We start from the raw sequence: 25,424 nt of genomic DNA on the forward strand, positions 1-25,424 counted from the left end.
GGTAGGTGTGCCCTTATCTAAGTCACTTAACCTAGAATAGGGAAATATCGCCGAAATATGACGCTCCTTGGGATTTTGGCCCTCGAAGGCCACCATTTCAGAAGCTATCTGAAGGGGACACGTGTCAGGTGGCTATGGGGGGCCACTTTGGTTAGCTTGCACTTGACACGTGGCCTTCTCTTATTGGTACACGTGTCTAGGGTATTTTTACCCTAAACACTTATAATATATCATTGGAAAGCTCTTTTCGAACCTGACCCAACTATACTATTATTGGACCCTTGCCGTAGACCAAACTAAACTGGATTGACTGTTTTCTTAAAATAGTTTTTTAAAATCAGAGAAAAAGAAAAGAAATAAAACTAACAGCAACACTAGACTTTCCACACTTTCACTTCATTCGATTATGATTCGACGTGAAAGGTACTCATCACTGGGTTTGGTTTTAGGGACACACAAATGGGTGTCTACACATGGTAAGCGAGCTCTGACAGGGTAAAGTCGTATCCCCTAATCAAAAGTATTACCTAAGTCCTCTAACTAATGCAGATAGGGAAGTAGGGTCGAATCCACAGGGAAACAAGTCTTTCTACTTCTAATTAATTATTATAATCTAAATTATCAAGGTAACCAATATTGTTGTAAATAAATACTATACTACGAAGAATAAGATCGGAGGAAATAAAGTAGGGAGAAACTAAATATTAAAAGACCTAGGGCATAGGTTCACTAATAAATAATATTTCAGGGCAAATCATAATAAGCAATCATCAAGAATTGATTAATCAGATTATAAAGGGCTTTCGCTACGTATTATAATCACAGAGTTAATTTACCGGTATTAAATCTCATCTGTCGAATCTCGACTTAACCATTTATAAATTAGTCTGCCTATTGAAATTAAACCTAAACATCAATTCTCATCTATCGAATCTCTAATTAATATTGCTAAACTTATACAATTAAATATGGCCAAACCTAATTGCATAGCATTAAATCAATCAATAGGAAATTAACCAAGCATTGATAATCAACAATAACAAATTTACCCCTTTATAATATTTATTAGATCCCCATAAACCCTGGAAATAAAACTACTCAAGCATCATCATATCTAAACTAATCAAATAAATAAAGCAAGACATAATCAAAGAAGTAAATAAAATAACTGAAATTAAAAGAGAAGAAATTGTTACCCAAAGAAATCTGGATTAATGAAAGTAATTAAGAACAAAGTTAAGAGAGAATTTAAGAGAGAGAAAATATCCTAAGTAGAGAGAGAAAATCTCAAAGAGAATGTAATAAAAAATTACGTACATAATTCGTACTTAAACACTCCTAAAACAAAAACAAAAACAAAACTAATCTGCTACTTAGAAAAACACGCACCCGATCGGGTGAAGGGCCGCCCGATCGGGCCCGCCTTTTTACTATGCCCCTTACTGGTATGCTGCGCCCGACCGAGCCTACGCTCACTCGATCGGCCGCGGCTTCTCCCTTGAGGCTGCATTGGGCGTGCTCGCCTGATCGGGCGTATGCTTGCCCGATCGAGCCCGTCTTCTTCTTCGAGGCTTGGATTTCGATTGGGCTCGATTACTCGGCCCAATCCGGATTTCTTCATTGGGTCTTGATCAATTGATCCAATAGCCCCGGTATCACATATCGAGCCCTTAATCACCGGCTCTCAGCGATCCTGGGATTCAAGAATGGTCGTGTCCTTCTAGCTTCCGTAGTTGATCCATGAAAACCCGGGAAAATGCTCCAAAAGTGCAATTTCCTGTAAAACTCAACTAAAACTACGAAAACACTAGAAAACACAAATTAGTAATAAAAGTGGCCCTAAAGAGCCAAAAACACTACTAATTATGACCATGGGACGGGGGTAAAACACTATATAAATTGGACTTATCAAACTCCCCTAAGCCAAACCTTTGCTTGTCCCTAAGCAAAGAGCTCATCAATGAACATATAAAACATGCCTCATCCCAATAAACACAATCAAGCACAAACGATTCAAGATAAATCTAATGAACATGCTTCAACGCCAATCAATCTCATTCATCTAATCATCCTTCATCCCCAACAATTGTCAAGTAAAGCAAACCACATGAGCATATAGAATTCAAGACTAGTGCTCATGCACTCAACTCTCATTTATGTGGCGAGTAAAAGATGTACTCGATCGCTCTCCAACCAACCCCTTTATTTGTGAACAATGCCCTCCAAACTAACACTCTCGTGTGTTTAAAACAATGAACGCTCAACCTACTAGTCGACTCGAAATATGTCAAATCATAACTTGCATTGATAAACAACACTTCCATATTCATACAACTCTTATGCACAAAGGTCGGAAGGTCTTTAAATCTTGTAATGTAAGGCTAGGGTAAAGGGTAGGATAAATTTAGGAAAATGTGAGAGTAAAGCCATGCTTAAGGGAGCCATATCCTAATAAAACTCAAGGTCACAAAAAGTGATGACCCAAACATCTCCAATTACAACTCAACTCCACAAAATTTCACCAAACAATCATATATACAACACAATCCCAACACTTACATATTCACTCACAAAATATGATAATAAGAAATAGAGTGAATTAAAACAAACTTTGAACCACTTATTCTTTTTCTTTCTTTTTTTTTTTTCAAACTTGAACTCTTTTTTTTCTTTTGAATTTTTTTTTTCTTTTTTTTTCCTTGAACAACCTTCAAATAGAACATTTGAACATATGAAACAACCTTTTTTTTTCTTTGCTCTTTTTTTTTTCTTCTTACCTTATATTGGAAATTTTCAACTTTGTAACACAAAACATCAATATTTTCCAATCATAATATCAAAGAACAATCACTCTTCTTTTATTCCCACATTGTGCAAATGATATGCACACCACAACTCCCTCACTTCACTAACTAATAGCTCCCCCAAGCCAAGCTTGGGACTAGTAACCAATAGGGCTCATATAGGCTTGTAATGTGGCTAAATAAACAATAAAAGGGAACAAGCAACAACATGGGTAACAAGAAGAAAACAAATGTATCTAATATCGTCTGAAGGCTTCCTAAAAGAACAAATGCCTTCGTCCTCCTCAATGTGCATAATATTGAGCTATATAAACATTACTAATAGTTGCAAACCGATACTCAAATTCATTGACATACCAGGAACTAACACACATTCCTAACCAAATCAACTAGTCAAGCACTATATTCACAAATAGTTGGCAAAATTGACTCATGTTTAGGAATCCAAACAATTAAACTTAAAATCATGATCAACAAATTCACAAAACTCATTATCATATACCAAGAATCAAAAAAATATTTTCTAAGTATGGGACACAGAGAAGCATGATTTATAATTCATTGGAACGTATTTTTGAATTAATTTTATTATTTTTTTTTCAAATTTTTTTGTATTTTTTTTTTCATAAAGGAAAGCAATAAAAATACACTAGGAAAGTAATAAATAGAGAAAAAGAGAAAGAGAGTTAACATATATACAAGAAATCTCCCCCCAAGCCAAATCAAGCAATGCCCTCATTGACTTGGGAAGGTAGCTAGGAGAAGCTACTCCTCATCATCATCCATCCTCTCGTACCCTCCTCCATAGCTTGAGCCGGCAACACCCTGGCTCGTTCCAGCACCACCGTAACCTGAACCACCTGCAAAGTAGTTAGGGTTCACATTTCCCCCCACACCCCCAAAAGGAGCATCACCCCCATATCCATGGAGTGAAGAGTAGTCCACATAAGTACCAAATGCTCCGGGGGTGGAATACCCTCCTTGGGGGTATTGGAACCAGTCGGGAACTAATGCCTCGGGGGGAATAGCCCCTCGGCGTGCATAGTCATCGTACATGGGGTATAGACCCCTCCCAAGGTTCCTCTCTATATGACCCACCCGACTATCCAAAGTGCTTAACCTAGAATCTAGGTTTTGCACTATGCCCTCTACTCTCCCTTGCCCCATCTCTATACGGTCAGTTGGCTCCTAAAAGCCAAAATGTCATAAGGGGCATTGGGGTCGATGTTATAATCGACTGAGGAGATGGGTATGCCATAGGTAAAGGGTGGGGGTGGTGGGTAGTTTGGTGAATGGTGTTGGGGGGAATGGTGTTAGTTGAGACGAACACTACAAGAGGGGGGGTGAATTGTAGGTGAGTTCCTAGTGACTACTTTTTCAAATATAAAACAGAATAAAATAGGAACTTGCAATGCACACAGGATTTTACGAGGAAACCTTTTAGTGCCCAACTAGAAGTAAAACCTCGACCCTACCTTAGGGATTTCGAACACAAACAATTTCACTATAATAGGGCAAACACCAAGTAACAACCTATTATAATCAAACCTCTACTCACAAGTTCCTAAACGAACTTACTACAGAATAGGATTCTATTCTACCCAGTCTAAGTCCCACACTCAGACTTTCTCTCGTACTCCCTAAGCACAGATCTTCTCAACTTCTCAATAGAAGCTCTCTCTCTGTATGCAATGATAACAAAAACACTCTCATCCAAATAACCCGAACCAATTACAAGTAAAGACACCTAGTATATGATCGGCAAGCTATGCATGAAACCCGAAACTAATATAACAAGATGATAAGCTTGGCAAACTTACACAATTAAAGCTCTGTAAATTCTTCACGCATAAAACTCACAAAAAAACCTAAACTCCTTTTTTTCTCTACTATTTATACAAGCATTACTTGTATAGCAAGTAGGTTTTCTTAAAGATAAATAAGTTAAACTTAACTTATCTTTATACAAGGTTTTTATGTTAATCATTTAGAAGAAAATCTTTTCCGAAAAATAAGATAGAAAGATTTAGTTAAAAAGCATAATATCTTTTTAACAAACTGATTTTAAGAAATAAACATTTAAAGAAAATCTTTTTCGAATTCTATCTTTTATTTTTTCCGATTTTAATTTATTTGCCAAGCTAACTTGTCAGGCTTCTAATAGACTTCATGCATATCCTGCTTAACATATTTAACAATGAATCTAAAAGATAAAATCTTTAACTAAATCATTGCTGCGCCGCACTCCTGTACTGGTAGGTTTACTTGGGCTCCACGCTTACTAAGTTCCTCCAAAGATCTTAGCCAGCCATCTTCAAGTTCCTGTAAAGGAACGTTCTTGTTAGGGAACTCAGTTCCTGTAAGGGAACACTTCTTCTGTTTCGAATAACCTTCTTGAATAAAGAACTTCTTCAAGTCTTCTTAGTTTCAGTTAGTTCTTTCATCTCCAAGACCAATTTCACCTAAACTAAACAAACACTTGAAAAACCTTTATTAAATGAGTTTGCTGTAGTTTAAGTTCCTCATCATCAAAACCTTTAAACATCAACAATTTTCCCCTTTTTGATGATGACAAACTTAAGCAAACTCTAGAGAAAGTTAAAACAAAATATAAGGACGTATTTTTGTATTTTTTATTTATAACTAAAAAGTAAACACACAACTGAATTAAAAACAGAAATTAAAATAAAAAATAGACAGAAATAACTAAGACAAAAAGTAAACTAATCTACCAGAATCATATCAGAAGAACGTTCTGATACTTTATCAACTGGAACCCAGAACAACTTCAGCCTCCATGTTTGCTTCTTCTTTTCCCCCTTTTGGCATTATCAAAAAGTCCTGCTTTTTCAAGTTTATTAAGAAACTACCCACAGCCCCACAATCAATTTATCGAGTGTGGGAAACTAAAGGCAGCGCTGCTAACTTCCCTTAGGAAATTTCCACTCTCCTGTTTAAGCATTCATAACATACTAAAGCACACATGTATAGACAGTTCCAAAAGCATTCATTGAAATCAAAAGATTTATCATCCTGCTTGATAAAAATAATTACAAACCAAGGAAAAAGTTCAAGAATTTTTTTTTTAAAAAAAAACATAAACTGAAATTGTTCATGACTGCTAAAGGATGTTAAGGCAGGCTAGTTTTAGGAAGATTAAGAGGGAAATGGCTAAGTCTGCAAGAGGTTGAGAATCTGTTTGCTGTCTTCTTTTTGTTGTGCAATAAGAGCTGTCAACCTTTGCTCAAGACTCTGTAGCTTCTGTTGGAACTCCTCCTTCTGTTCCTTCAGAGCCTTGTCCTGTACCTGCACAAGTTTCTTCTGATCTTTTAGTGCCTTGCCCTGCTCCTACACCATTATCTCCAGCTTCTAAAGCTGAACCTTTCCAGCTGATTCCTTGGCTTGAATTTCAACCCTCTCCATTCAATCCGTCAGTTCAGCCACTTGCCCCTCAAGTACTTTCTCATCAGTTTCCAGCTCCAAAGGTTTCTCCATGCTGGTCTGAAGCAAAGCATTTTCAGATAACCTCGTGCTTTTTCTTACAGGTTTGTCACTCATTTCCTTCTGTTTTCTCTTCCCTGTAGACCTTTCTGCCTTCTCTTCTTCCTTCTCTAACTTCTGAATCATTCCTTGAACCACCTCTAAGCTCAGACCAGCCAGAGTATCAGCGTTAATCACATTCTCTAGCTTCTCATCTAAGCCCCCATACTTTCCTTTCAACTGCACTCCAAGACTTTCAAACACAGTGGACAAAATAGCACCATATCCTACTTTTGTTCCACTTGGAACACAGTGTGCCAAGTGCTGATACATAAGAGAGGGAAAATTAACTTTAATTCTCCTTGACAGACAGAAAATCACAGCCATGTCCATCAAACATGCTTCACCCTTTTTTGCAGTCCTTGGCAAGATGGTTTTCTTAACAAGGTTAAACAATAGCTTATTTAAAGGACTCAGATCATTATGACTCATAGTGTTCTTCCCCCTTTTTCCTCCAAGGGCTTCAACTATGTCACCACTTAAGTAATTCCCAACCTTAACACTTGTCTTACCCTTACTGTAAGTCTCATACCCTTCCATAGGGGTTTTCAGAATTTTACTAAGTGTTTCCACATCTAATTCAATATTTATACCACCCACCTTACTGGTAATTATACCCAATTTTGCTTGAAAATTTTGACAGAACTCAGTCATAGCAATCGGATACATGAAATTATCAGAAACTTTAACCAACAGATACTCCCATCCTTAGAACTTAATCAAATCAACGAATTCTAGAAACCTAGCACTTCTACACCAATCTAAATCAATACGATGACCAACAACATACCTTCCTGCTTGTGATTCAAGCTCAGCTTGATCAATTTCTTCTTCGTCCTCTGATTTCTCCTTTTCAGATCCCTCCTCCTCCAAATTGCGAGCAAACTCCTCAACTTCCTCAATGTGATCCTCCAGAGTCTTTTCTTGACCTTTCTTTTCCTTCCATTCTTTCAATTTGTCTAGTACCGTCTTGGTGATGTTCTCCAGCTGTTTAGGGTTAGGGTTTTGCATGGTAGATGAAGGAGGGTTTATGATTTGAGTCTCAGTGCAAGAAACAATCGGAAGTGATGAAACTTCTTCTTGTTCAGAGGGATGGTTGTTGTGTGAATTTTCAGATGAACTGAGGGATGTGATTATGGCCATGGTTTTCTTCTTTAAGAGGTTTTAGAAGAGTGTAGAAATTTTTCACAGTGGAGTAAATTTGATTTGACAGTGTAATGATGTAAGGTGGTTGTGAGTGCCTTTTATATTTAATGAAGCGGTGTAAGGAATTTTAAGGGGTTTACTGAGCAGACATTAATTGAACAAATTCAATTAATTTTCCAAAAATAAAATGCGCAGGATGAATTTACCAAAAACTCCTTTTCTTTCGAAGTTCATTTAAAAAAGAAGTTTCTGTTTATAAATACGCAATTGGAACACTTTTTCTACACATATACAATGTACATTACTATTAGCAAAATTAATTGAGCGTTTAATGAACTTACCTTCAGTGATTAACAACGGTGACACTTTAGCTATGTTTATCACACCAAGGTTGTGGCAGAAGCTCTTTTTGCTTTATTTACATTATTTTTTACTTTGCCATATCTTGGAACTTCAGAGGCTAGTACTTCAGCTTGATCATCCCAAGTTCCAGTCTCAATTTCTTAAATCTTTCTCTGTTCAAGGGCTTGGTTAGAATATCTGCAATTTGATTTTCAGTTTGACAAAATTCTAACTTTATATTCCCTTGCTCCACGTTATCTTTTAGAAAGTGATGCCTAATGTGGATGTGTTTTACCTTTGAGTGTTGAACTAGATCCTTAGAAATACATATAGCACTAGTATTATCAAAGTAAATAGGTATACATTCAAAAATAATTCCAAAATCTCTGACCTGTTATTTTATCCATAGAACTTGTGAGCAACATGCTGCTGCTGCTACATATTCAGCTTCTGCAGTAGATAAAGCAACTGTGTTTTGCTTCTTGGAACCCCAAGAAACTAAACAGGGACCTAAAAATTGTACCATACCTGAAGTGCTTTTTCTATTAACCAGATCACCTGCATAGTCAGCATCAGTAAAACTATTCAAATCAAAAGAATCACTTCTGGAATAGAAGAGACTCAAATCATCAGTTCCTTCCAAGTATCTTAGAATTCTTTTTACTGCTGTCAGGTGAGACTCCTTTGGATTTGCTTGGAACCTGGCACACAGACCTACACTAAAAGATATGTCAGGTCTACTAGCTGTTAAGTAGAGTAGTGATCCTATCATACCTTGATACATAGATTGATCTATGCAAGTTCCAGATGGATCTTCATCTAATCTAGTAGCAATTCTCATAGGAGTATTATTGGTTTTGGCATTTTCCAACTTGTATTTCTTGATCAGTTCCTTAATATATTTTTGCTGATGAATCATGATTCCCTCTTCAGTTTGCTTGATTTGCAAGCCAAGGAAGAAATTTAATTCTCCAGTCATGCTCATTTCAAATTATCCACTCATAAGGTCAGCAAAATACTTGCATAAAGATTCGTTAGTTGCAACAAATAAAATATCATCAACATAAATTTGTACAACTAAGATATCAGTTCCATTTGACTTTAAAAACAAAGTTTTATCAATTTTGCCACGTTTAAAACCATTAGCCAAAAGGAACTTAGATAATCTTTCATACCATGCTCTAGGAGCTTGCTTTAGCCCATAAAGAGCTTTGTCAAGCTTATAGACATGGTTTGGGAACTCTGGATTTTAAAACCCAGGAGGCTGTTCCACATAGAATTCCTCATTTAAATATCCATTTAAGAAAGCACATTTCACATCCATCTTGTACAACCTAAATCCCATATAAGCAGCAAAGGCAATAAGTAAACGAATAGCCTTTAACCTGGCTACTGGAGCAAATGTCTCTTCATTGTCTATTCCTTCCTGCTAGTTGAAACCTTGTACAACTAGTCTTGCTTTGTTCCTGACAATAATACCATGTTCATCTAGTTTGTTTCTGAATACCCATTTTAGTCCAATGGACTTCTTATCTTTTGGTCTAGGTTCCAGATGCCAAACTTTATTTCTTTCAAATTCATTTAATTCAGCCTGCATAGCATTAATCCTATCAGCGTCAGTTAAAGCTTCAACATAATTCTTAGGTTCCATGAAGGAAAGGAATGCACTGAATGCACAGAAGTTCCTAAGCTGAGATCTGGTTTGAGTTCCTTTTGTGATATCACTCATGATTACATCAACTGGATGTGATTTCTGATATTTCCAGGGCCTTGGAGTGAAATCCTTGATTTGATACAATTTTTCTTCATCATTGTTGACTGGTTCTTCTGTAGAAACTTGTTCATGGAACTCAGTTTGAACTTCTTCAGGTGTTTCCACATCCTGGTCTTCATTATGAACATAAGTCTGTTCTTGAAGTGGAGTTCCTGGTGCATTCTCCATCTCAGGTTCAGCGTTTGCTTCAAGATTCGTTACTTCAGCAATTTCAACTTGCTGCTTCTGCTGTGATGCTGGTTCCTCATCTGGATTCTGCTTACGCACAAGTCCAATTTCGAAATCATCATCACAATCCTGTACATCAACCAAATGTTTAGTTTCATCAAATATAATATGTACAGACTCCTCAACACACATAGTTCTTTTATTATAGACTCTGTAAGCTTTACTATTAGAGGCATATCCTAGGAATACTGCCTCATCACTACGTTTATCAAATTTACCCAAGTTCCTTTTACCATTATTGTGAACAAAGCATTTACATCTAAAAGATCTAAAGTAGGAAATATTAGGTTTTCTCCCTTTCATAAGTTCATAGGGAGTTTTATTGGTGATGATGGCCCTAACAGATACTCTGTTAAGTATATAACATGATGTGTTAACTGCTTCATCCCAAAAGTTCCTAGGCAGCCTGCTTGATATCAGCATTGTCCTGGCCATGTCTTCAAGGCTTCTATTCTTGCGTTCCACCACTCCATTTTGTTGTGGAGTTCTTGGGGCAGAGAAGTTGTGATTCATACCATACTCAGTACAGAATTCATCAAATTTTGAATTCTCGAATTCTGTTCCATGATCTGATCTAAGATGTATCAATTGATTGCTTGTTCTTCTCTGTTCTTTCTTTACAAAAGCAACAAACTCATCAAACGTTTCATCCTTACTTACAAGAAAGAAAACCCAAGTGAACCTTGAAAAATCATCAACAATAACCATTACATATTTCTTACCACTTCTACTTTGGATTCTCATTGGACCACAGAGATCCATATGAATGAGTTCCAAAGGTCTTTTGGTACTTACCATCTTTTTGGACTTGAAGGAAATTCGAGTCTGTTTTCCTCTAGCACAAGCTTCACACACTTTGTCATACAAGAACTTAATGCAAGGAAGTCCTTCCACTAAGTTCTTAGATCTTATTTTATCAAGTAAAGAAAAGCTTGCATGGCCAAACCTTCTGTTCCATAAAAGGGGATCATCCTCAATAACACTAAGACATGTTAAACTGCTGTTAGGAACCTCATTTAGATCCACAATATATGTGTTCCCTTTACGAGTTCCTTCCAAGATAATGTTCCCACTGTCATTGTGGATGATTCTACACTTATTAAAAGTAAAGCTAACAGAATTACCTTTGTCACAAAACTGTTAAATACTTAACAAATTGTGTTTGAGGCCCTCGACTAAAAATACATTATCAATGGCATGGGAACGTGACCTTCCTATCTTTCCAATAGCAATTATATCACCTTTCATATTATCACCAAAGGTCACTGTTCCACCATAGTAGGCATCCAGTGAGAGAAATCTAGATTTATCTCCAGTCATGTGCTTAGAAAAACCACTGTCGAGGTACCAAGTGTTGTTCCCCCTCACTGGAACCTGCAAGAAGAATTAAACGTTAGAGTCAGGAACCCAGGTTTCCTTGGGTTCCTGTGTAACAGGAGTTGATTCATTTTTCTTGATCTAGATTTGTTCTACATGTTTGACATTCTTCTGTGTGCTTTGTTTTTTCTTAGGACACTTGACCTGCTTATGTCCTGTATTGCCACAGAAATAACAAACCATGCTACTAGGCAAGTTTACATACTTCTTTTCTTTCTGGAACTTGTTTTTAAAACCTAAACCTTCAGTATTCTTGGTTTGAGCCTTAGTGATCCAATCAGGAACTCTATACTCTATTGGTTGCTTACCTTTCCTAGCTCTCTCAAGTTCCCCCTCAAGACGTGCCTTATCCGTTTTTAAATCTTCCAAATCATGTTTTAATTTTTCAAAATTTGGATAATCAGTAGGTGGAGGAACTTCAGAGTTAGGAGTATCGACACTAAGTTTTAACAAAGACAATTCCACATTCAGGAGTATGTTATCTTGTTTCAGATTCTCTATAGTCTCTTTTAAATTTTTATTATCATCAAACAGACTAAAGAACCTGTATTGAATGTCAAACTTCATGTTATCAACCCATTCACTGTTCTCTTTGTAAGTAACTAAAGCTTTATCACTTTGCTGTTTGGATCTATGTAATTCCTTTAAATCTTCTTGAATTTCCAAAACAGTATTTATTAGATTATCTTTAGACAGATGTTTTAATTGGTTGTAAGAGAACCATACCTTAGACTCAAGCTCCTTTAGTTTGGCAGCTTCATCAGTTTTTGCCATTAAACATAAATGAGCGGTTTCTTCTAATGGTTGGTCCTCCTCTTCTTCTGAATCTGTATCTCCCCAAGCAGCTAGCATGGCTTTCTTCACATTGTCCTTGGTGAAGTAAGGCTTATAGACTTTTGACTCTTTGGATTGTTCTTTTCCTTTTGTCTTTCCTTTCTCTCCACCTATGCAGGGCAATCCTTAATGAAGTGATCTTTTGACCCACACCTGAAGCACGTTGTGTTTCTGGAACTTGTGAACTTCTTTTTCCTGTCGAACTTCTTATTATTCATCATCTTTTTAAATTTCCTCACTAGCATAGCCATCTCTTCCTCATCAACTTCCGATTCTTCTGAATCTTGAGCCTTAAGTGCAAGGATTTTACTTCTGGAACTTTCAGTATTGGAACTCAGATGAAGTTCATGTGTCATCAATGATCCAACTAGTTGTTCCATATTAAACTTGGTGAAATCCTTAGCTTCCTGCATAGTAGTAACCTTGGATCTCCAACGTTCATCTTGTGGTAGACTGCTTAGGATCTTTCTTTCCTAATCATCAATAGGAATATGCCTGCCAAGGGAGTTCAGTTCATTAATAATATCATTGAATCTGGTAAACATCTCTTCTTTGGTTTCTTTAGATTGCATTTCAAACCTTTCATATCTAGACGTCAATAAATCTATTTTAGAATGTTTTACCTCGTTAGTACCTTCATGAGTTACCTGTAGCAAATCCCAAATCTGTTTGGCAGACTTGCATCCCATGATACGGTTATGTTCATGGGGTCCAAGTCCACAGTGTAAATACTTTATTGCTAAAGCATTCAGTTCAAGTTTATGATAATCTTCTTTGTCATAATCAGAAATAGATTTAGAAACTACCTCATGTTTGTCATTGGTTGCAGTTATTTCAAAATCACCAGTTTCAATAACACGCCAAACCTGGTAATTTTCTGCCTTGATGAAGATCTCCATCCTGTTCTTCCAGTAGGCATAAAACTTACCATTGAACATAGGTGGACGTTGGGTTGAGTACCATTCTTCAAGTTTCTCCTTGTAATTCATCTCTCCCTAAACTTACTCAGCAAAGTTATCTGCTTGCAAGTGAGAACCTTGCTCTGATACCAATTGTTAGTTAAGACGAACACTACAAGAGGGGGGGGGGGTGAATTGTAGGTGAGTTCCTAGTGACTACTTTTTCAAATATAAAACTGAATAAAATAGGAACTTGCAATGCACACAGGATTTTACGAGGAAACCTTCTAGTGCCCAACTAGAAGTAAAAACTCGACCCTACCTTAGGGATTTTGAACACAAACAATTTCACTATAATAGGGCAAACACCAAGTAACAACCTATTATAATCAAACCTCTACTCACAAGTTCCTGAACGAACTTGCTACAGAATAGGATTCTATTCTACCCAGTCTAAGTCCCACACTCAGACTTTCTCTCGTACTCCCTAAGCACAGATCTTCTCAACTTCTCAACAGAAGCTCTCTCTCTGTATGCAATGATAATAAAAACACTCTCACCCAAATAACCCGAACCAATTACAAGTAAAGACACCTAGTATATGATCGGCAAGCTATGCATGAAACCCGAAACTAATATAACAAGATGATAAAACTCACAAAAAAACCTAAACTCCTTTTTTTCTCTACTATTTATACAAGCATTACTTGTATAGCAAGTAGGTTTTCTTAAAGATAAATAAGTTAAACTTAACTTGTCTTTATACACGGTTTTTATGTTAATCATTTGGAAGAAAATATTTTCCGAAAAATAAGATAGAAAGATTTAGTTAAAAAGCATAATATCTTTTTAACAAACTGATTTTAAGAAATAAACATTTAAAGAAAATCTTTTTCGAATTCTATCTTTTATGTTTTCCGATTTTAATTTATTTGCCAAGCTAACTTGTCAGGCTTCTAATAGACTTCATGCATATCCTGCTTAACATATTTAACAATAAATCTAAAAGATAAAATCTTTAACTAACTCATTGCTGCGCCGCACTCCTGTACTGGTAGGTTTACTTGGGCTCCACGCTTACTAAGTTCCTCCAAAGATCTTAGCCAGCCATCTTCAAGTTCCTGTAAAGGAACGTTCCTGTTAAGGAACTCAGTTCCTGTGAGGGAACACTTCTTCTGTTTCGAATAACCTTCTTGAATAAAGAACTTCATCAAGTCTTCTTAGTTTCAGTTACTTCTTTCATCTCCAAGATCAATTTCACCTAAACTAAACAAACACTTGAAAAACCTTTATTAAATGAGTTTGCTGTAGTTTAAGTTCCTCATCATCAAAACTTTTTAATATCAACAAATGGTCTTGGGGTAATTGGTGGGGTTATGGAGAAAGGTGAGGTTATTGAACCTCGTCTTGACCGTTTATCTCGAAAGTGTAAGAAGGCTTCCCCTTTTCAAATTTGGTCAAGGCAGGGTTAGGTAAGGTAAAGGCTTGGTCTCTCCTACCCGATTGCCGGTGGACCATCCACCAAGTCTCACCTCCCATGGGTTGCACCAGTTTAGGCTCCCTAAATCAGCTAGGTCCATGAGGGTTGAGCCCACTACTTTCCTATGCCCATCCGGGTTCCAACCTAGGTGTTTGATGGCAATATGGGTCACTAACCCCCCAAAATAGATAGGTGCCCTAGACCTACCCGTTTCGGCCGCATTGGCCGCCCTTTGAAAGTGATTGGCAATTCTATGAGGTATGTTTAATTTTTCAGCATTAGGGATTATATAGGATGCCAATAATTCTAATTCCTCCCTCCTCACGTTTGTCGGTCCATGCCTCCCAAAAATAGTGAGGCCGACAAACCTTTGCCAAAACTTTGGACGGGATGTTGAATCCACGTCCCTTTAGCGTGTTGGAGGTTAGCCAAACCCTCCCCAGTGAGTCTCTTGTAGACCACGACAATGTGGTCTTGGGAGGGTTCGATAGGTTTATCCGATTTTAATTCAAACAACTTCCCAAATTCTTTTAGATTTAATTGCACATCGTTGTTTAATAATCGGAATTGTACATGAGTGATTATAACATTCATTTTAATAACATTAAAACTAGAGATAAATTCTGATGTTAAATAATCATAAGTATCATGATGCATTTGGAAGAAACCACTCATGCCTATACCCTTAAATAATTTTTCTACATATTTATCAAAACCTAATCTAGATAATGAAGGATGATGAACAAAACGGGTTGAGATTACCTGCCTCTCGATGAGATTGAGCATCCTTGCCCGTTGTTCCGCCGAGGTGATAACAACCTCCTCCCATCCCGGTATTTGAAGCTCCGGGTCGACCATTGGTTGTTATTGCATCAAACCTTCGCCCCTTTGTTGTCTAGAATGTTTGAAAGCCATATGTAGGTGGAAATTTGGGTATTGAAGCTTTCTCTCTCTAAGGGTTAGAAGAAATTATGAGAGAAAGTGGGAGAAAGTGGGTGGAAAATGTAGAGGAAGGTGTGAGGATTAAGAATATGCAAAAATTTTAAGGTTTTGATGGGTGAATTTGAGGAGATCTTGGAAAGAAAGTGAGGTTGAAGGTTTGAAAATGGAGGTTTTAGAGAGAGAAAGTGTGAATGAGGAAGAAGAATTAAGAAAGAAAAATAAAGGAGAAAGGGAGAAGGAGGATTGAAACCTCCGGATAAATAGGCGCGCCCGATCGGGGGAAGGTAGTTTTTGCTGAAATGTAAAGTGCGCGCCCGATCGGGCGACCTCCACCCGATTGGGCGCGATCACGAACCTCAAAATCGCCAAATTCCTCGCCCGATATTTCTTTTTGTGGCACTCGATTTCTCAAATTTTCCGCCCGATCGGGCAAAGATTCCCTTGATTTTCTTCCTCACTTGCGCGCCCGATCGGGACTCCTTGCCCGATCAGGCGAAATAATGCTACGATAAAATAAATATTTCGCGCCCGATCGGGACTCCTTGCTCGATCGGGCGAAATATTCTTAAATTTTGTCCCTCAAGTGCGCGCCTGATTGGGCGAGCCTCGCCCGATCGGGCCCCATCCAATCCTAGAGCTTCTCTTTCTTCGCCTTTTTCTCTTGAAACCTCCGTACTTTGTGATCTAAAACCTGTACAAAACACTCATGAAAGGTAAAATTTCACTCTCCTCACCTCTCTAAAAAGAAATAAAAATAAAAATAACAAAAAAATTAGTCTAGAAAGTAAGAAATACGGGTTGCCTCCCGCACGACCCTCTTACCACATTGAAACTCAAAGTGAATTGGAACTGCTTAGGTGAAGTAATTCAACTGCACCAATTGTAGCCCCCTCATGATATAGCTTGAGTCTTTGGCCATTAACCTTAAACTGGTTACCATGTTCACCAAAAACCTCCACGGAACCGAATTTATTGGCCCCTTTTACAATAAAAGGACCCGACCACCTTGAGCTTAACTATCCTGGGAAGAGTTTAAGTCGAGAGTTGAACAGTAACACTTTATCACCCTCTTTGAATTCTCTAGGAAGGATCATCTTGTCGTACCACCTCTTTGTCTTCTCCTTGTAGACTCGAGCACTATCATAGGCCGTCAACCTAAACTCATCGAGTTAGTTAAGTTGAAGTAACCTCTTTTCTCCCGCTAGTTTGGCATCCAAATTGAGCTCCTTAATAGCCCAATATGCCTTATATTCCAATTCGACCGGGAGATGACATGCTTTATCGTAAACGAGTCTATACGGAGTAGTACCTATAGGGGTCTTGAAGGCAGTTATGTACGCCCAAAGGGTGTCATCCAACTTGTCGCTTCAATCTTTCCTTGACTTTGCCACCACCTTCTCTAGAATGGCCTTGATCTCACGGTTAGAAACTTCAACTTGGCCACTAGTTTGGGGGTGGTAGGCTAAACCTGTCCTATGGTAGACACCATACTTTTTGAGGAGGGTGTCTAACTTCCGCTCATGGAAGTGAGATCCTCCATCACTTATTATCGCTCTAGGCACGCCAAATCTTGGAAAGATGGTCTTCTTGAAAAGTCAGTGGACCACCTTGGCATCATTAGTAGGAGTAGCGATGTCCTTAACCCACTTGGATACATAGTCGACGGCGACAAGAATATAACGCTTCCCTTTTGAAGAAGGGAACGGTCCCATGTAATCAACACCCCAAACGTCAAAAATTTCAACTTCTAAAATTCCGGTTGAGGCATCTCATGCCGCCGCGAGATGTTGCCAGTCCTCTGGCAAGAGTCACAAGCCTGCACAAAAATGTTAGCATTCTTAAACATTGTAGGCTATTAAAAACCCGACTCATTAATCTTGGCCACCGGTTTAGTGGGGCCATGATGTCCTCCAGATGGTGAGGTGTGGCAACTAGTAAGCACACTTTTGACTTCCCATTTGGGAACACACCTGCGAAACAATCCATCTGCACACTCACGAAACAAAAAAGGATCATCCCAAAAATAATGTTTAACATAAGGAAGGAGTTTCTTTTTTTTTTGGTAGGAAAAGTCAGGAGGTAGAGTACTACCAACTAAATAATTAGAAAAATCTGCATACCATGGGTGTTGCTCTACAACTGCATATAGGTTGTCATCAGGGAAAGAGAAATCTATAGGAAGAGAATCCTTAGCCTCATCATACCTGATACGTGACAAGTGGTCTGCCACTACGTTCTCTGCTCCCTTTTTATCTTTATTTCGATGTTGAAATCTTGGAGAAAAAGAACCCATCGCAGTAGCCTTGGCTTTGATTCCGCCTTAGCTATCAAGTACTTCAACGCTGCATTGTCAGTAAAAACAATGACTTTAGAACCAATAAGATATAATCTAAATTTTTCTAAAGCATAAATAACAGCAAGAAACTCCTTCTCCGTAGTGGCAAAGTTAACTTGGGCTTCATCCAAAGTTTTTCTTGCATAATAAATAGCATGCAAAACCTTGTTATTTCTTTGTCCGAGCACGACTCCTAGTGCAAAGTCACTTGCATCACACATGATCTCGAAAGGAAGATTCCAATCGGGAGCACATATGATGGGTGCCGATATCAAAGCCTGCTTAATCCTATTGAAAGCCTCTAGATACTCGTCAGTAAAAATAAAAGGAGCATCCTTGAGCAAAAGTTGATTCAGTGGTTTAGCAATTTTAGAAAAATCTTTGATAAAGCGGCGATAAAACCCCGCATGACCCAAGAAACTTCTAACTCCCTTAACATTAACTGGGGGGAGGTAATTGCTCAATCATTGAAATCTTAGCTTTGTTTACTTGTATGCCCTTATTAGATACAATGTGACCTACAACTACTCCCTCTATCACCATAAAGTGACATTTCACCCAATTTAGAACTAAATTGCATTCTTCACATCGTTTTAAAATTTTAGCGAGATTAATTAGACATGAATCAAATGAAGAACCATACACACTAAAATCATCCATAAAGACTTCCATAATAGACTCTATGAAATCAGAAAAGATGCTCATCATACAACGTTGAAAGGTAGCAGGTGAATTACATAAATCGAAAGGCATTCTACGATAAGCAAAAGTGCAATAAGGGCATGTAAAAGTTGTCTTTTCCTGATCTTCAGGGTGAATCGGAATTTGTAAAAATCCCAAATACCCATCCAAATAGCAAAAGAATTTATGGTTAGCTAACCTCTCAAGCATTTGATCTATAAAGGGAAGAGGGAAGTGGTCTGTTTTAGTGGCGATATTTAGTCTACGATAATCAATACACATACCCCACCCTGTTACAGTTCTAGTGGGAATTAATTCATTTTTTTCATTAGTGATCACAGTCATCCCACCTTTTTTAGGCACTACCTGTACAGAACTTACCCATTTGGAGTCAGAAATAGGATAGATAATACCTGCATCAAGTAATTTAATAACCTCTTTCTTGACTACTTCCTGCATGTTGGGATTTAATCTTCTTTGGGGTTAAATGCAGGGCTTATGGTTGTCCTCTAGATGTATCCTGTGCATACAAAAATCAGGGCTAATACCCTTGAGATGATCAATATTGTACCCAATAGCTTTCTTATGGGTTTGAAGAACCCCTAGAATTTGGAAAGTTTGTAGGTCATTAAGTGCAATACTGATGATCACGGGGTATAGTTCCTGTTCATCTAGAAAAATATATTTTAAATGAGAAGGGAGAGGTTTTAGTTCAGGTTTCTTGACTTCTGCAGGTTTTGATTCCTGAACTAAATTTACTACCTTCATTGTTTCCTTTGGGCTTAACTCTTTTAAGGAAAGAGCTCTTTCAATATCCTGTACCTCATTATCCCAAACGCTTGCATTGTCTTTAGATAAATTCCCGCAGAGAATTTCCTCCAGGGGATCCCTCGCAAGAACCTGTGGCAAGCTATCATCACAAATATCATCCATTATATCAATTATATCAATATAACAACAATTTTCCTCTAGCATAGGCCCTTTAAAAAATTTCCCTAGATTAAAAGTAACATTATCATCATCTATAGAAAGGGTTAGTTTGCCATTTTTCACATCAATAATGGCTCCTGCAGTATGGAGAAAAGGCCTACCTCATATAATGGGTATTTGCGTATCCTTTGCCATGTCTAAAACAACAAAATCAACAGGAATAAAAAATTTACCAACTCTGACAGGGACGTCCTCTAAAATACCTAAGGGGTTTTTTACAGAGCGATCTGCCATTTGCAAAGTTAGTTTAGCACAAACAGACGATGGCATAACACTAACACTGACACTAGCACCCAAATCACACAAAGCTTTATCAATAAAAACATTCCCTATATGGCAAGGGATAGAAAAACTATCGGGATCCTTTAATTTAGGAGGGGATTTATTTTGCAATAGAGCGCTACACTCCTCTGTGAAAGCTCTAGTTTCTACTTCATTAAAGTCCCTTTTCCTAGTCAAAATGTCTTTCATAAATTTAGCATAAGCAGGAACTTGAGTGATTAAATCAGTGAAAGGAATTGTTACCTGCAGGTTTTTCACAACCTCTAAGAACTTACCAAATTGTTTATTAAACTTACTCTTCAGTTGTCTATTAGGGAATGGTAGTTTGATAATCGGGCTCTGCACATCTCCTCCCTTATCCTGAGATTTTCCCTGCACAGAAACATTAGTAGAGTTAGTATCTATTTGTAGCCCTCCAGGGTTAGCAAGATTAGCGTTTGGTATAAAGGAATCAAGATCAGGAAATGGTCTACCTTCCTTTGGCATAGGAGGTCCATCATAATGTGAACCACTCCTTAGACTGATTGCATTAACATGATCTATAGGATGGATAGGTTGTGATGGTAGAGCTCCCTGCTGTCGGGATTGTAGGGTAGATGAAAGTTGTGCAATTTGATTATCCATGATTTTATTGTGGGCTAAAATAGATTCAATTTGCACATCCATACTCTCCATATGCTTTTGCATATTGGCAAGCATTGCTCTAATTTCTGTCATGGCAGGGTCAGAAGATGATGAGGGTGATGCTTGGCTTTTCTGGCCGGAATTTGGGTGGTAATATTTTTGCTGTGGTGGGGGTTGATGTTGTGGTTGTTGTGGAGGTGGAGGGTTTTGTACATTGGTACTCCGGTACGAAAGATATGGATGGTTCCGATAACCGGCATTGTAAGATTTTGAATTTGAGTTATTCTGCCTATAGGTTTGAAAGGCATTAACTTGTTCCATGGAGCTCCTACAATCTTGCTCCCAATGCCCTAAAATTCCACAATTTTCACAAAAAGCTTCATTGTTAGCAACATCAGAAACATTAGCTACAGAGTTAGGAGAAGCTGTAAGATTATATAATTTTTGACAAATAGACGTTAATTGAGCTTGCAAAAAGGATACGGAATCGACATTATGTTTTCCTTTATTTGTAAACCCTCTCGGATTCCCGTATTGGGAATTGTGAATTGCCATGTCTTCGATAACCTGTCCTGCATCGTCCACATTTAAATTTATGAATCTCCCACTGGCTGCAGAATCAAGAACTGATCTAGAAGAATTTCCAAGTCCATTGTAGAATGCTTAGATCAGTTTCCATTGTGTTAGATTGTGGTGGGGGCATTCTCTCTGTAGATCCTTGAACCTCTCCCAAGCCTCATATAACGTTTCGTCGGCCTCTTGAGCGAAGTTCTGAATAGCACTCCTTAATACCGTTGTTCTCTCTGCAAGATAATATTTATTATAGAAATTCAAAGCAAGAGTTTCCTAGTCAGTAATACCAAGTGCAGTTCTATTCAAACCATTAAACCAAAATTTAGCTTTGCCACATAATGAAAAGGGAAAAAGAATCTCCCTAATTTGGTCATGCGTGACCCCGGCTTGTCTAATGATGTTACAATACTAGCAGAAATGTGCAATGTGAAGATTAGGATCTTCACCCTTAGCTCCACTGAATTACTTCCTCTCTATCATAGTGATAAATTGGGGCTTGATCTCAAACTGAACTCCATCTAGCGCCGGAGTGGGAGTAAGGTGCGGGAAATCTGTGAGCTTCGGCTGCGAGTAGTCAGTGAGTTTATCTGGGCCGTCATCTCTGATTCTGAATCTGAAGGAATTTCTGTGTCACTAGAATCAGAGGGAGGATCTCTTCGACTGTTGTCCTCCTTATAACCCGCCAGAATTTGTCTATAGATTTTCCTTTGCCTATGAAATGAGCGCTCGATCTCAGGATCGAATGGGATGTAACCTGATCTGGAACACCTGGGCATAAACAAGGAACTAAAAGACAAATATGAGAATTGCCTCAAAGAACTAACATTCTTTGAGACAAAAGGGGATAATCTAGACTACAAAAAAAAAAAAAAATCAGAAAATAAAAATAAAACCGTTTCCCCGGCAACGGTGCCAAATTTTGACAGGGTAGAGTCGTATCCCCTAATCAAAAGTATTACCTAAGTCCTCTAACTAATGCAGATAGGGAAGTAGGTTTGAATCCACAGGGAAACAAGTCTTTCTACTCCTAATTAATTATTATAATCTAAATTATCAAGGTAACCAATATTGTTGTAAATAAATACTATAATACGAAGAATAAGATCGGAGGAAATAAAGTAGGGAGAAATTAAATATTAAAAGACCTAGGGCATAGGTTCACTAATAAACAATATTCCAGGGTAAATCATAATAAGAAATCATCAAGCATTGATTAATCAGATTATAAAGGGCTTTCGCTACGTATTATAATCACAGAGTTAATTTACCAATATTAAATCTCATCTGTCGAATCTCGACTTAACCATTTATAAATTAGTCTGCCAATTGAAACTAAGCCTAAACATCAATTCTCATTTATCGAATCTCTAATTAATATTGCTAAACTCATACAATTAAATCTGGCCAAACCTAATTGCATAGCATTAAATCAATCAATAGGAAATTAACCAAGCATTGATAATCAACAATCACAAATTTACCCCTTCATAATATTTATTAGATCCCCATAAACCCTAGAAATAAAACTACTCAAGCATCATCATATCTAAACTAATCAAATAAATAAAGCAAGACATAATCAAAGAAGTAAATAAAATAACTGAAATTAAAAGAGAAGAAATTGTTACCAAAAGAAATCTAGATTAATGAAAGTAATTAAGAACAAAGTTAAGAGAGAATTTAAGAGAGAGTAAATATCCTAAGTAGAGAGAGAAAATCTCGAAGAGAAGGTATAAAAAATTACGTACATAATTCGTACTTAAACACTCCTAAAACAAAAACAAAAACAAAAACAAAGCTAATCAGCTACTTAGAAAAACACGCGCCTGATCGGGCGAAGGGCCGCCTGACCGGGCCCGCCGTTTTACTATGCCCCTTGCTGGTATGCTGCGCCCGATCGATCCTACGCTCACCCGATCGGGCGCGACTTCTCCCTTGAGGCTGCATTGCGTGCGCTCGCCCGATCGGGCGTATGCTTGCCCGATCGGGCCCGGCTTCTTCTTCGAGGCTTGGATTTCGATTGGGCTTAATTACTAGGTCCAATCCGGATTTCCTCATCGGGTCTTAATTAATTGATCCAATAGCCCCGGTATCACATACCTTAATCACCGGCTCTCACCGATTATGGGCTTCAAGAATGGTCGTATCCTTCTAGCTTCCGTAGTTGATCCATGAAAACCCGGGAAAATGCTCTAAAAGTGCAATTTCCTGTAAAACTCAACTAAACACTAGAAAATACAAATTAGTAATAAAAGTGGCCCTAAAGAACCAGAAACACTACTAATTATTACCATGGGATGGGGTAAAACACTATATAAATTGGACATATCAAGCTCTTGGCATGACACTCAGCACCATGGCCGGATGCCTTGCTCAATTCTTGACCTCTTGGCTTTCAAGAGACGGTTATGCCTGCTTGACATGAGTTGATCTTAACTGCCAACTAATTGTGCTACTCATGCGTAATAATGCCGCTTGTCTCTTATAGTCACAAGATGCTTTGCTTGATATTTTGAGTCGGCATATTTGCCGCTTGGGTTTGCAGAGTTGCTCCCTCAAATCGACCCAGAGCATAGTTTTCTCTTGTGATTGCGGGGTTGGGGGAATGCTGGTTGCTCTTGAAGTTATGTTGTGAGCTGAACACCTAATTTTGTCCAACTTCATTAATTAAAATGCTCAAGCATGATATTTTACATGAGTTATTACTAACATGGAGCTCTGTGTAAGAAAGAAGTCTCGTAGGTGCAGAACGGTATTAATGTAGACCATAATCTGAAGTGCCTTTGATATATCGGATAATACGCTTAAGAGCGTTAAGGTCCGGTTCCGTTGGAGCATGCATAAATAAACAGATCTACTGAACAGCATAAGCAATATCAGATCTTGTAAAGGTGAGGTATTTGTAGTGCACCTGCAAGACTCTTGTAGATTGAGAGAGGGATCCTTCACTGGCTCACCATCGTGAGCCCCGAGTTTTGACTTAATGTGGACGGGTGTGACAACTGGTTTGCAACTGTCCATTTTTTCCATGTGAATAATTTCCTCTGCATACTTACTCTGACAAAGGATCATTGAGTCCTTTGTTCGTGTTACAGAATTACCCCAAAAAATAAATCGATTTCCCCAAGTCAGTCATGGAGAATTCGGACTTAAGAACAGCAATAATATTAATCTTGAGTTTTTCAAAAGAAGATGTAAGAACAATATCATCAACATAGAGTAAAAAAATGCAACATTAGCACCGTGTCGCAAAATAAAGAGGGAATTATCCCTTTTTCTGCAATTAAAATCAATCTACAAAAGATAGTTAGCAAAGCGTTGATACCACGCCCGTGGGGCCTATTTAAGACCATAAAGTGACTTGTGGAGCCAAAAATCATAGGAGGCGGCATTTGGATTTACAAAACCCGATGGTTGATGCATAAACACAGTCTCTTTGATATCCATTTGAAGAAACACATTTTTGACATCTAACTAATGAATTGGCCAATCCCTACCCATAGCAATACTCAAAACAGTACAAATCGTTGACGGCTTCACTACAGGACTAAAAGTCTCATCACAATCAACTCCAACCTGTTGAGACTTGCCATTCACAACAAGTCTTGCCTTATGTCTCTCTAATTCACTGTTTTCCCTGTATTTGTGTTTAAAAAACCACATACATTGAATAATATTCACCCTTTTTGGTCTTGGAACAAGATCCCAAGTGTGTTGTTTAGTAAGAGCATTGTATTCCTCATTCATGGCAGCATTCCAACTACGATCATTCATGACAATTTTTGAGTTTTTAGGCAATGGTGAGATAGCATGAAATGTGACATGAGCTGGGTGATATTTGGGATTGGGCTTGAATATCCTACATTTGGCTCGTGTGGCCATGGAGTGAGATGGTTGAGGAATGGGCCGAGTTTAAGTTGTATGTTTGACCGGGGTTTTGGAGGGAAGAGTGCCGAATTGGATAGTTGGGCTATAGGGAGACACGGGTGGGCCGGTAGGGGAATTTGGGGAGAAGACAGGGGGGTCTGCCGGTAGGTTGTGACCTGCTGACCTTGGCCTCGGCCCACCTGCGGACTGGGCTAATTGTGAGGTAGGGAGTGTGGTTGGGTAGGAGTTTGAGGGGCTGCTAGGATTTGTGTGATTGGGCCGTGTGTTTTGGAATGGGATGGGTTGAGCATGGGGATGATATCATCAGAGGTGTTTGAATCCAAGAATTCGTAGTTAGTGTCTTTGAAGGTTTGAAGATTGGAGAAAAGAAAAAGGTCTTTAACAAAGGTAACATGCCATGAAATTATTGTTTTGTTAGATGATAAATCATAACAAATATCACCTGATGATTAGATGGAAAACCCAAGAAAATACATAGCTTAGACCTAGGAGCAAGCTTATTAGGCGCAATGACACTAATATTTGGGTAACATAGACAACCTAAGATACGGAGGTGATCGTATGAGAGAACTCTACGATATAAGACTTCGGTTGGATACCTATTTTGTATGGTTTTTAAGGGATGTATATTAAGGATATAGGCAACCATACAAACGGAATAGACCCAAAAAGACGGAGGAAGAGA

The 25,424-nt window shown here is 38.1% G+C and overlaps 1 non-coding gene across 1 annotated transcript; it reads left to right on the forward strand.

Annotated features, from left to right (window-relative positions):
- The first annotated feature begins 20,963 nt into the window (after window positions 1–20,963).
- Window positions 20,964–21,070, forward strand: LOC145629766 (small nucleolar RNA R71). The gene has a single exon (XR_014111914.1). It is a non-coding gene; the product is annotated as a small nucleolar RNA R71 (small nucleolar RNA).
- Window positions 21,071–25,424: the final 4,354 nt, after the last annotated feature.

Source organism: Chenopodium album, chromosome 4 (genome assembly GCF_948465745.1).
Source record: "Chenopodium album chromosome 4, dcCheAlbu1.1, whole genome shotgun sequence".
NCBI classification, from domain to species: domain Eukaryota; kingdom Viridiplantae; phylum Streptophyta; class Magnoliopsida; order Caryophyllales; family Amaranthaceae; genus Chenopodium; species Chenopodium album.